The sequence below is a fragment of the Cicer arietinum genome, chromosome 5 (genome assembly GCF_000331145.2).
Source record: "Cicer arietinum cultivar CDC Frontier isolate Library 1 chromosome 5, Cicar.CDCFrontier_v2.0, whole genome shotgun sequence".
NCBI classification, from domain to species: Eukaryota; Viridiplantae; Streptophyta; class Magnoliopsida; order Fabales; family Fabaceae; genus Cicer; species Cicer arietinum.
Window position 1 is genome coordinate 50,382,993 of NC_021164.2, and position 15,094 is coordinate 50,398,086.

A 15,094-nucleotide genomic window follows, 5' to 3' on the forward strand; every position below is an offset into this window, starting at 1 on the left:
TGTAATAGGTTCCGTTATTTTTAAAATATAATTACAACAGCGCTTGTGTTTAGCAAGCGCTGTAAAATGGGCGCTGTTAAATGTCATTTTTGGCGTAGTGATCCCTCCACCACAATTAACTTGCTTGATTTACATTATCCAATCATTTACCATATTTATGAGATAAAACATAAAACCATAAGAAGCGTGTCTCTATTTTTAATTTCCACAACTATTTCCCTAATAACTCAATATTAAAGTGTTTTAGATGAGAGTAAAGGAGAAAAAAATTTGGCTAGAGAACAATCGAGAAAAAAAAAAAGACACATATTTCTTTATATCCCTTACACATTAGTTTGTAAAAGGCAAATTACATATGTGATTCCTTAATTTAATTTCAGGTAACGTTTTAGTTATTTATTTCTTTTTTTTCCACGAGTTGGTCCTTTATTTTAATTTAAAGTGACAATTTGATATTTTATGTTTTAAAATTTCAACAATGTTATCATTTTTTATACAAAAATTCAAAAAGATCATCAAAATTTTCAAACAAAACCCATAAAATTAATAATCATCTTCAATATAATGCAAATTTTATCAAATCCATAACTCAAATATTCAAATACAGTCATATTTTCATCTCCAACAACATCAAATAAAGAATGAAAATATGAGTTTATTTCAAGATTTAAGTTATAAATTTGATTAAATTTGTATTTTATTGATAATGAATATTATTGGTTTTGTTTGAAAAATTTGATAATTTTTTTGAAATTTTGTAAAAAGAAGAACAACATTGTTGACATTTTAAAACATAAAATATCAAATTGACACTTAAAATTAAAACAAAGGACCAACTCGAGAAAAAAAATATAAAGGACTAAAACGTTACGTGAAATTAAGTTAAGGGACCGCAGATGTAATTTAGCCTTTGTAAACTGCGATGTCAGCTCTCTATTTGCAAATTTTTACTAATTCACATTACACAACATATGTTTTACATCAAGAGACCAACCAAAGATGCTAGGGTTAAGAAAAAATAGGTTTACATTGCAAGACAGGTTTCTTGCACCGCAAAACAAGTCAAAGTTCAGACTGTAAGAACGACATTGCATCACACAACGAGACAATACTCTCACACTATGAATCAATGCAAAACTCAAATTTTTAAATGAGAAATGGATTTCAATCTTAACGAATACTTTTAAAATTACATCAATCACTCCGATTTGCATGAAGTTCTGAAATGAATCGAACAAAATTGGATTTTATTTTCTCCTAAAAAAGTCCTTAATAAAATTCATTGACACACCATGAGGGTTTAGGCTTTTAGAGTAGTCACATTCCCGTACGTGTTTTATTTCTTCCTTAGAGAAAATATCTAATAGCATTACCGCATATACCTCTTAGATTTGGTGAAATTCAAAGTGTTCTAACATAAGATGAGATATAAGTGTAGCTTGGAATTTTTTAGGAAATGATAAAAAATTCCTCTCTTGATATCATCAGCCACCTTTAACCTTACACCAATTTTTTTTCCAATAATGATATATATACATCCTAAATTTTCAAACACCCATTTAATATCTCATTTTCTCTTTATTTATTTCTTCTTATCATATGTCGAACATATCACATATATCATATCATATCTCTATTTATTTCTCTCTCAAAGTGTGTAGTAGGTGCACAAGTGTCTATCAAATATTTTCCTTACTTTCCACAAACAATTTCATTTAACTTTTTATGCTAAAAACACTTATGCAATAAAACATAGAATTCACGTCATCCTGTTTCAACCTTAGCGATATGGATTTTTGCCGTTGACTACTACAATTTAGGCTCGATAACCTGTGTAATGTGATGATATTCAATTTTTCTTCAACCTCTTCTTCTCTTAGATTTCTTTATATCAAAGATTTAAATATTTCTAATATCTTTGTTAAATTACACGTCGTAGATGATAAGTTTATTAATATTTAATGTTTTTTCTTGATATGTATAACTTACTTATTTGACTATTGTTTTTTCCTAATATAAATTAATTCCAACATTATCCTTTTTACTTGGATTTTAGTCCGATGAATATATCTACTATAAATTATTTGTTATTGAAACTGTCATGTTTAAGTATAAAAATGTCCAAAATTACACATATTATTATCCTTTCATATATGTCATTATGCATGACGAGTGTAAAATCTTAGTATAATTTAATGTTATATATTTACTTATTGTTTCAAATATTTTATATGAAATAAAACGGTTTTACATGGATTTTAGTCTGGTGAATATATCTACTATAATGTTTTTTTAATTACAATTAATATATGTGAGTTTCGCCAGTAAACTTAAAAAAAAAAAAAAAAAAACTACTTTAACATGTGAGTGGATAAACAAAAATTTGTGTGTTTAAACAAACATTAAAAACTTTTATATATATATATATATATATATATATATATATATATATATATATATTTTTTTTTTGTATCCTCTTCTATAATTTTATGTATTTAAATCCTCTAATTTTTCAGTATGTTAAATTTTGTAGGATTTAAGTAAATAATTATTTTAGTCTTTAAAATTGTAATAATCAGTTACTTTAGTTTTTTAAATTTGCGAAATAAAAATTTAATTCAATAAATTAAAAAATATCAATAAATTTAGTCAAAATTTTCTCAACTTTTTCTTTTCAATTTTAAAATTTTTATATTTGTTTTGATGTAATAAAAGACTATTTAAATTAATATATATGTCTTTTATTGATTTTGATAGACATTTACTAAAGAAATATTTTTATCAAAAGACTCAATTGTTTGATTTTTTTAATTTAAAAAATTAAATTAATAGACTCTTAAAATGTCTAGACTAATGACTATTTACCCATTTTAAATATTTGTGTCTTTATCTTCACATGTATTTTACTAGTAAATAGTAATAGATTAGTAGTTATAAAAAATTTAAATTTTTGAAAGGGTCTTGGATCCAAGCAACACACAACTGCATCCATCACTCAAGATTTTCTTGCTCTGTTTAATATGCAATAAAAGTTGACAGTCAAATAAAATATGGCAATTCAAAATAGGCACATTGACTAAGAATGAAAACAATCACCTCACCTGGAAAATGTTTCGATACATATTTGAACATGTGGCTATATTGATCTATACGTCAATGGATCCGTTTACATTGGTGTAAAACTAAAGTTTATAATCTATATTTTTGTTAACATCATGGTATATGTAAACACAAAAATTATTTTAATTAGTTTATATATATATGTTTTGACACAAGCAATTAGATAAGAATAAATTATGTAACAATGTAGGAGTCATAAGATAGTTTTGTGGTTTGAAAAAATTCAAAGATAAAGAGTTTATGAATTTAATTTATTTTTTTAATAAAATTAACAATTAATTACTAATATTAATTATTTAAAATATTAAAAAATAATTATAATTTGATAGTTTGATGATAAAAAATATCACTTTCCAAGTTATTAGGAAACTATATAAAGTGGGGTCCTTATCATTTTTAGAAAAAATAAATTTATAACAAAAAAAAAACAAAATAACAGGTATAATATTTTATTAAAATTTATTTAAAAATTTACATTTGTACCAGGTTTATATTAAATGCATCTGATTAAGTATAAGTGTTTTATAGTTTAACTTAATTATAAAATGTCAATATTATTATATTAATTATTATATTATATATTGTGTCTCGGATTCAAATTTAAAAATATGTTCGAATTTATTTATTATTTTATCTGGAAAAAAGAAGTATGAGTGATTTTACTGACAAAAATAAAGTATGACTTTTTTGAAATGAACAAAAAGTATCAATCATTAAATTATATTTAAGAATTCCTTTGTTATAGTTTAAACAAATAATTACTATGAAGATATATTTTTGTAATATAGCTTTTGATAAAAATATGAATTAAAAATAATAAAAAAATACTTCAAATAAAAAATTATTATGAGTATTTTTTAAATAATAATAATTTTTATAATTGATTTCTATAAAAAATAATTTTTATTTTAGTGGACAAACATAAAATAACTTCAGATTTTTCAAAAAATCTATAACATATAATCTTTCAGTTATTGGATGAAAAAATATTTTTTATTTATAATCTATAACAAATTGAGTATAATTTCACATTATTATCTCACCATAAAACATAAAAAATATTATAAGAGCCAAAGAAGATTGGTTAAAGAGTAAGTCTATATTTTAAATTCTCAATCAGCCTTCTGAATCTTGAGGTCTACTTTAATCGTGATGAATTACGTAACTCAACTAATTTTTAAGTTTTGAGATCTACTTTGAATATAATAAATTATAGAATTCAATTAATCTAATTTTTTTGTAATAAAAAAACTTTGGTGAACGTATTGAAAATATACACCATCGTCAGGAGGTCCCAGAAAACTGAATGTATGTCAACATGAATATTAATTGCAATTATCTATCAAAATAATTGATTAATGTTTTATTGCATATTTGCATTATTATTCATTACACACATATGGACCGAACTTTCGTCAAAATAACATATAGCTCGAATAATACACTTGAAAATTGAATTGCGTGAATTTTACATGGATTGCATGACTAGAATTATTAAGATTCAAATTAGTAACATCATCTTTGAAAGCTTATTTTTCTTCATGTAAATCATCTTTGAAACCTTAAGCAATATCTTCTAGAATAGTATTATATATGTATGACATATTTTCCAACATATTTTTTTTGGGTACAAACTTTGCAACATAATTTTACTACATAATTGAATTAGTCAAATCCTATTTTATGAATACATCACTAAAAAGGTATACCTTAAGCAAATCAATACATCTGGCAGAAGAGCTATATGTCCCATTCAAAACTGAATTGTTACTTTCTCTTATAATTATTGCTCCTTGTTATTACTCTCTCCGTTCTGCGATAAAGGATCTGTTTATAGAGAAAAAAAAATTGTTCTAAAATTAATAACTATTTCATTTTTTCAATTTAATATTAAGTACAATATTAGCTTATAAAGGTTTACTAAACAAAATTATTATTTTTGAGTTTCGAAAAATTGTTTCAAAATCAATTTCAGTCACTATACCACTTGAATTAAGAAAATGTTTCTGAAGTTGTATAAAAAACTTCTATAAGATTGTGCATAAACAAATGTGTTTTTCGACTTGAACTTCTGTATAGTAAGTAAGATTCAAATTCAACAAGAGTGACTCATAGTGTTGAACTCTATCTCTGACATCAAACTCACACACAACCTTTTCATAGGATGTATTCTCAAAAGTCCGCACATTAATGATCCTGCATGTCTATCTCAATATAGTGAACACTTTAGGAATTTTGCCTCGAAATTCCATAGGAAACGACCCCACTTTCACATTCACATAGGTGAGTCTATCAAGAGTACTCATGTAGCTAGGTACTCCACTCCACATAGAGTAACATCTCATTAAGAGTTTCTATTATTCCACCCTATCATCGCTTCAGGAATCGTGCTTCTCTAATTTAGAATAACGTGTTCATCTCATATCACTTCACGACATGTTATTATCCATCGAATCTAATTCTTGGAATCTCTAGTCTTTTAGGTTGGGTTACCATCATGAGTGACTCTATAAGCAATAGTCTCATCTTTTTGGATGTATTTAGGATTATCTCTATAGCTAATCATTTTGTCAACAGATTTACTAAATTTTCATTGGTGCATACATGATCCACTATAACAAATCCTTTAGAAATTAACTCTCTAATTGTGTTGTTGTGCTTACGACGTATTTATTGTTTCTTACCGTTGTATGAATGATTCTCAATCTTTTTAATAGTCGCGGTACTATGGCAGTGGATCAACACAATTGACATAGATTTTTCCCATAAAGGGATCTTAGCTAGCAAACATCTCAACCAGCTCGCTTCTTCATTAGTAGTAGCTAGTGTTATCATTTCAGATTCCATAGTGGATTGAACCAATATTGTCTATTTCTTCGATTTCCAAGATACAACACCACCTTCTATACTAAAAATATAGCCACTAGTTGTGTTGAAGTCATCTCATAAAGTGTTCCAATCAGCATCCTAATATCCTTTAACGACGACAGGACATCTTTGATAATGTAATCCAATACTCACAATCCTTTTAAGGTATCTCATGACTCTTTTGATAGCGTGTCAATGCTCCATACTAGGTCTACTAGTAAACCTGCACATTAGTCCCACGACGTAAACAATGTCAGGTCTAGTATAGCCGGTGGCATACCTGAGGCTGCCAATGATGCTCGCATATTCAATTTGTCTAACACCTTCACCAATTGATTCCAAGGATTACACTAGCTTCTCTGAGGTCTTTCATATCAAAGTTGTTACGCAACAATGATTTCACAATATTTATAGCATGAATGTTTAAATCAAATATGAGTAGTTCATCTACATAAAGACAAATGATAGTGTAAATGCCATTTCATATTTGTAATGAATACATTTGTCACTTTCATTCACTTTAAACTCATTCGAAATAATCAAGTTATCAAACTTTGCATGCAATTTCTTAGGAGCTTGTTTAATATCAAGAGTTCCATCAGGTTGTAGCTTTTTCAATATCAATTTACAACTTATTAGTTTGCAACCAAAAGGTAAGTCTACTAAATGTCAGGTCCTGTTAGACTCTAGAGAATCCACTTTATCGTTTATAGCTTATTGCCATAAATATGTATCCAAAGATAACAAAACTTCTTGAAGATTTGTCGGATCATCTTCAAAGGTATATGTCGTATAATCGGGTTCGTAATCTTAAGAAACTTTGGCTCTCTTACTTTTTGAAATGTGACTTGGTTCACTGCCCCCGCTATTTCTCGATTTGAAAGAGAATCTATTTTCATAGAAGTCAACATAATTTTGACTTTATGATCACTTTTGCATTTATGTCATAAAACCTATACACCTTGTTGTTTACTGCATACCCAATGAATAAACATTCATATGCTCTATTGGTGAGTTTAATTCGCTTGAGATATGAGATTCTGACATAAGCCAAACAACCTCAAGTTCGAAAATAAGACAAGTTCAGTTGTTTTTTCTTCAAAATATCATAAGGAGATGTTTTGTTTTTAGATTTAGGAACACTATTCAAAACATAACAAACAGTCAATAAAATTTTCCCCTAGCAATGAGATACAACACCAGAGTCAAGTATAATAGCAACAACTAATTCAATAAGAGTTCTATTCTTTCTTTCAGTTTTTCCATTCATTTCAGGTGAGTATGGCGCATTAGTTTCATGTATAATTCCTTGTAATTTATAAAACTCATTAAATAAACTATAAGCATACTTGATTTCTCTATCACTACAAAACCTCTTAAACTTTCTTCTAAATTGATTTTTAATTTCAGTTACAAAGATCTTAAACATTTCAAACGCTTCAAATTTATTTTTCATTAGATATACAAAAGTATAGTCAGAACAATCGTGAATAAAAGTGATATAATAACGTTTTTAATTTCTTATTAAAGTTCCATCAAGTTCATATATATTGGATTGTATTACATCTAAAGGCTTTGATTCTCTAACTACTGATTTATGTGAATTCTTTATTATTTTAGCTTGACTACAAAAATGATATTTTTCAAAATCATTTAAAGATAACTTTGGAATTAAACCGAAGTTATTTAAGTTTGAAATTACACGTTTGTTCACATGACACAATCTAACATACCAAATATTAAAACCACACAACATGTAAGTAGAAGGAGACATTTTATGGATTTTAACATTCAATTTAAAAATGCCATCAATGGCGTACCCTTTCCAACAAAATTACCATGTTTAAAAATGGTGTATACATTTGCCCTTATAGACTGAGTAAACCCTACTTTATTAAGAAGAAAACCAGAAATCAGATTTTTCCTTATTTCTAGAGTGTGCATCACATCCTTCAGAATTATGGTCTTTCTAGAGGTGAATATTAATTCCACATCTCCAATACCAACAACATAAGTGGTGCATGAATTTCACAACAAAACTTTCTTATCTTTAGTAGTAGTGTAGGTTTTAAACATAATACGATCTTAACAGACATGGCGTGAGGCGCCAGTGTGTATCCACCATCCATTTGATCCATCAACAATGTTGATTTCAGTTATCATAGATAGCAATGTATTGCTCTTCTGTCAAGTTATCCTACTGAGCAGGGCTTGTCTTGTTCTTGTACTTGCGTGCCATATGACATTCTTTTCCACATCTGAAGTAGAGAAATGGTGGGATAAAATTATTTCTATGAAGTGGTTGCAGCCTTATAATTGGGAACTTTGGAGGGCTCCCATTCTTGTTGTTGTTCTTTATAGTGCAGATCTGATTCTTAAGTTATTTGCGTTTGGCTTCAAAATTGCTCTGATGAATTTCTTCTTCTTGTTATTTGAAACAAGAAGTACTTCATCTTTCTAGTCTTGCTTACAAGATTCTTCCTCAATTCTGAGGCAGATAGTCAAGTCTAGTAAGAATTTTTTTTTATGTCTAAGATAATTTTTAAAATCTTTCCAAGTAGGGAGTTGTTTGTCAAGAATAACAACAATTTGAAACTATGCATTTAAAGACACACCTTTAGAGGTGATCTCATGAGCTATTTTCTGGATTTCAGGGGATTGAGCTCCCATTGATCTATCATCGGTCATTTGATATTTGTTCCTTCTTTTTAGATTGTTTGGAGATGTAGAGATCTTCTCAGGTTCAAAAATAAAAGCTTAACTTTTCAAACTTCTTTGTCGTATATTTGCTCTCAAGTTCACCACGTTGGTTCTTATAGTAAAGGTTACTTCTCGTCTTCGATGTTTGAGTTTAATATCATAAAGGCTTTTAATCTTCATTGTCACTCTCAGACTGATCCTTCTATTGTTGGAATTGTATGGTGTTCTCCCAGTTGTGATTGGATAAAATGTAATTCTCATGGAACTACTAAAGGTACTTTTTGTCTTACTATTTACAGAGATATCTTTAGAGATTCGAATGGTACTACCCTTAGTGGTTTTGCTCTATTTCAATTGGATTTTCCTATACTTTTTATGTCAAGCTTATTGGTTTTATGGTTTATATTGAAATTGGTTACTACAGAGGTTGATAGATTGTGGTTAGAGACACTCTTAGTTGGTTGTTTTGGCCTAAAAACTCTTCATATTTTTTCTTGGCAACTTTAAAATCGTTGGCTTAATTATGTGAATATTGTGAAGGATACTTCTTTTATTATTTATCACATCTATCGAGAAGGAAATCACAGTGTAGATAAACTTGTAAGTTCTACTTTCAAAACCCAATAATTTACTTGGTGGAATATTATCCTTCCTTTTATCAGTGATGACTTCAATAGAAATAGGATTTGTCTTTTAAACTACAAGTTTCAGTAATCTGTTTTGAGAATACTTAGTTTTGATTTCTCTAATTGCTTTACATTTGGGAACCTGTTTTTCCTTTTTGGCTGCTATGCATCACACTCCTTTTCCTTTCACCATGGTTTTATCCCTTTGAGTTTTTTTGGGGTAAGGTTTTTAACAAAACCGTTGCTTATCCTTTTCTCTATTTCCTTAGATTTTGGTCTAGTCCCCCCAAATTTGATATACTTTTATCTTATTAATAATATTTATAAAGGCGCAATAAATAATAAGTGGTGGTTTTGAGATGTCAACTTAGTTTATATACTAATTCTACTATGTATACATTTACACTCTAATATTTATATAATAAAAAGATAAATACTAATAAATGTACGAGAAAAAAGAATAGTAAAACGTATATTTAGAAGAAAAAAATCATCATAAATGTAGTAGTACAAAAAAGAAGAAGAAAATACTCAGATATGTTTCCATTCATTCATCGTCATAATGTAAAGGAGTTACAAAATACATTTTCCCTGTTTTTATATAAGAAGGGAAATGATTTGATAGCAACAATAAAAGAGAAAATAGAGTGAACGTCTTGTTAGGTTGGATGTCTTGTTCAGGATTCTAGTTCAATTGACAAATGTCGATATTACTAAGTCTTTAAGTTCTAGTACAACTGATAAATGTCGATATTGTTAGGTTGGACGTTTTGTCCCGAATTCGAGCTCGGGACCCCGCAGTTGCGTGAGTTAATTATGATGTAATTTACTATCTCTTCTAAAAAAAAATTAAGGGATAAGCTTCAAAACGTTAAAACTAACTAATAACAAGTTAATTAACTTCTAAAAATAAAAATGTTAAAATGGTAAATAAAGTGTTTATATTAGACATATCTCGATAAAAGTACATATATCGTTAATTTTGTGTATCTCAATAAGATAACAAATGATTATAGATTTGTGTAAAACTTTATATGCATAATCTAATGATTATAGATTTGTGTAAAATTTTATATACATAGTCTATATGATATAAACTTTCAATACAAATAAAAAAAAATAAAAAATTAAAAGAAATAGAAAAAATTGAGGTAATGAAATAAATTCAAATTAAAATTATCGAAGTCCCTTAATGTTATGTCGAATTTGAATCATCTCCACCAAACTCTTCACATTCCTCTGCATTATTTAACTTTCTCATTAATTCTTCTTCTCTGCCTTATTTTTTTTCTCTCTCTCATCGATATGATTAGAGGATCTATTTGGTGTTATGTCTTAGAAATGTTTCTTGCGAGGTTTTTGTGTATATTTTTCTAATGAAGGTTTTTGCATATATTATCTCTATATTGTTTTTCTAGGTTAAATTTAGGCTAAATTGCATATATGGTCCCTTAACTTAATTTTAGTTAACGTTTTAGTTCTTTTATCTTTTTTTTTTCCGATTTGGTCATTTATTTTAATTTTAAGTGACAATTTGATCTTTTATGTTTTAAAATATCAACAATGTTATCCTTTTTTTTTATAAAAATTCATCAAAAAATTCAAACAAAACTCATAAAATTAATTATCATCTTCAATATAATACAAATATCATCAAATTCATAATTTAAATCTTTAAATAAACTCATATTTTCATCTCTAACAACATCAAATAAAGAATAAAAGATCAAATCGAGAAAGAAAAAAAAAATAACTAAAACGTAAATTAAATTAAAAGGCCACATATGTAATTTAACCTTAAATTTATGTCTTCAGATTATTTTTGTTTTCTTTTTAATAAATTTGTTAGACATTCAAACGAGGTTGGATCGATGATTCTTCATGCTTGGTCTTTGTTGTCTTCTTTTGGTATTTTTGAGTATCTTGTTCTCTTGGTTCCGTATATTTTTTTTATATGCTTCAAAGAATTTAATTTCTTCGTGCCTATTAAACGAAGCGTAGCTATCAAATACTTATATTAATTTGATTATTTACATTTGGCCCAAAACTATAATCCATTTATCAATAGCTAGAAAATAGAATAATTGAACTTCAAAGTTCAAACCCCACCTTATTTGAAACGGTATTTTACATATGATTGTGAATCACTCTAATTGAAAGAATTTATTCATCAACATCAATCAAAGACAATACAATATTAGTTAATTAATAGTATCTTTCCTCTCTTTTAAACATTGATTTAAATATTACTTTTTTTTACTATTATCTACAAAAGAATAGATAATATAAATATGAATTTCAAAATAATAGATAAATAGTAAAAGAAAAATATTGTTTTAAAAATAGTAAAATACATTTTTAAAAGACTAACAGATCAACAACAGCAGAGATAGGATAATTAATAAGAAAAGGTAATAAAAAATAAGAGTAAGACTAAGGTTGAGGTTGCAACGGTTCGGGCACTATAATTCAATGTTCTTTGGGTTGGACAATCTTTTAAACAAATTCAAATTCAAATCAACTCAGCCAAATTTGAACAGGGACATTTTATGTATGTAATGGATATTTAATATTATATATGCGTGTTTCTATACCCGAATTAATTATCTTCTTATTAAATATTTTTATATAAAATACAACAGCGTGTAGTATATTATATATATATATATATATATATATATATATATATATATATATATATATTTGTGTCGTGTTTCTATACCCGAATTAATTATCTTCTTATTAAATATTTTTATATAAAATACAACAGCGTGTAGTATATTATATATATATATATATATATATATATATATATATATATATATATATATTTGTGTGTGTGTGTGTGTGTTTAGAAGTTAGAATAATAAAAATCACATTTTCTTTTTAATTCTGATTACTCAATATTTTAAAAGTTTAATACAATATTTTAAACATAATTATTATTTGTTGTAATCCAATCAATCTAACCCAAAGAAATCCGCTATATATTAATTTGGTTAGGTTTAAATTTTATTCAAAAAATTTGTAAATGTGAGCTAAATCAAGGTTTTTATTTTTAATTAATTTAAATATTAAATTTAATCAAAATCAAATCAAATCGACCCACAAACACTCTAAATAAAACACTTTCATTTTGTTTTTGCATTTTCTAAGTTTGACCGTCGTTAAAAAAGTCTTTTAGAAAAATGATAGGACATTCATTTAAACAAGACTGCATTTGAGTCAACAAAATTTATCTCATTATTTACATCACGAGACTAGGCAACTTTCCAGTCATATTGAGTGCACGTAGGGTAAGATAATGGTCAAAATTAAACAAATTTAATAAAAGCCAAACATGATGAATAAGTTTTGTCAAAAGAAAAAACATAATGAATAAGAGCCATATATATACGCCCACATTTTCATGCTGAATGGCTGCACGTATATGCACATCAATATTATCAACTAGGCTATCGACAATGTAAATCAACTAAAAAAACTTTATTCGTTAGCCTAATAAATAATCTTTTTATTGAATTTTAATATTAAAAAGTAGATAAAAACTAAGGGAATTATTTCCACAGGTGGTCCACGGAAAAGAATATTTATAAACCTTCAAAACTTAAATGACAATATATGTTATCTTACGAAAGTAGAAGTTTAAAAGTTTTTTTTTTTTTGTATTTTTAGGATTGAAAATGTGGTTTTTTTTTTTTATTGTTTGACAAAATTAAAGGAAAACGAATATCTGTCTCTCAAAATTGATCTCGTCGAGCTGATATCAATTAAGTCGTCATTTCAACCGTAAGAATGACGATCGATGTCATAAATTTCTATTATCGAGGAGTGCATGTTGATCATCTTGTAGAGTTTTGAGTAATTTTTATGCACCGATTTGATAGGTAAACAACACATAGATAATTTTCAGTTGAAGTTAAACCACTCCAAAAATTTCTTTTGCACGCTGAAAACAAAGTTGAAACTTTATGGTGCAACTTCCACATTTAGCAATCAACATAGTCTCACAACACACCGTGTATCAATGTCAACTAAGATTCATGTGGTGATGTCATATTCAACACTTTCTGTATTTCTGATTATATCAACACATTTTTTACTTCAATTTTACATAAGGCAGAGTTGATTTTTGCGTCACATTTTTCTATGCCAAACTTCACAATAGAACTTGACGTACTATAATTGTGTACTATGTAAATTCTTTGGTAATTTATCTATATAATTGTATGAAATTGGAGACAAAATTATTATTAAACTCTCATACATAATTTGAATCTTATGTAAAAAAAAAAATACAATTCACTTTTACTATATTGAAAAAAACTCAAGTCCTATATTGAAATTAGATAAAACTCTAAAAAATAATATCAAAGTCTAAATACATTAAATGGTATAAGAGTTTATTAATCAAGTAAATCACTATTTATATACCGGCACCATATCTAATAGTGTTTGAAAAAAATTAAATTTATATTAGAAATGTATAGAGCTCTAAAGTTATAAAGAGTGACATATTATTTTTAAGGTAGAAATTGACACCCTACATCTTTTAAATTGATTTTTATAAACTGATTTTAAAGTATCTTTTAAGATACTTTACTCGTGTGAGTTGGAACCATATGCATGTTATATACCTTTTTGTGCATAGACTTTTTTGTGATTCAAAAGTGATATGAATGATAATTTTGGATGATAGTGTAACTTTGTAGTAGCAACTGGGAGCTGCTCTGAAAAGAGCGAATTAAAAATGTTTGAGTTTGGCTGCTTGGTTGAAGAAGCCAATTTGGACTCACCCACCATTTTCAAACACACTATAAACACTAATAACAAGGTAATGTATGTGTGTTAGGATTATACATAAGTCTTCCACATTATATTTTTATATGGATTTATCACACTTTTTAATTAATTAATTTATAACTAATATGAGATTAATCATTCACACTTCTATCAAATAATGTGATATAATTAAATTAATTATATATAATAATGTTTTATCACGCAATATGAAAATATATAGGGGTCCAGCCTTAACAGTAAGAATACGAACGAATTGTTAGAATTAAAATGTTGTATTTAATTTGAGGAATTGTTATTAATTAAGTGTTTTGTTATTGTGTTTGTGGATATATTTTAAAAATTGAATGATGTGTCTTATGATGAAATTTTGTGATTGGTGATATATTCAAGTATTAAAATTTAGAATTAAATAAATTTTTCGTTCCTATAAGTATATTATATTATATTTTTGGTTTTCTAAATTTTTTTTTTCAAACATTGGTCTACAAATATTTTATGTCAATAATTTTGATCCTTACTCTTAAGTTAACTTATGTGTCTCATGAAATAGTAATGTCAATTTACAAGAAATGAGGGTTTGAACTGTAAATTCACCTAAAAATTTATGTTAAAAACTTAAGAAAATAACTCAAGATTGATCTTGGTTATAAAAACAGAAAACACAGAACGTTCTTGGTTTTAACTAAAAAACGGAGAACGTTCTAGATTAGTTAAATTCAGTAATTCAGTTTATGTATTTAACTTAATAATCAATCAGACTGAAAGTAAATAGATAAGGGAAGAGATACCACACCAGGATATATCCTAGTTCACCCAACTCGGACTACGTCCAGTCCTCACAACTGTGAGATTTTCCACTAAGTGTTCAAAACTAAGAAATTTCTTGGTTTTACAACACCTAGCTCAGATCAACCTTGATTTGTTACAAAGTTAAAATATTTCCACCCATAAAGGAGTTCAATCAGGTCACCAATCAA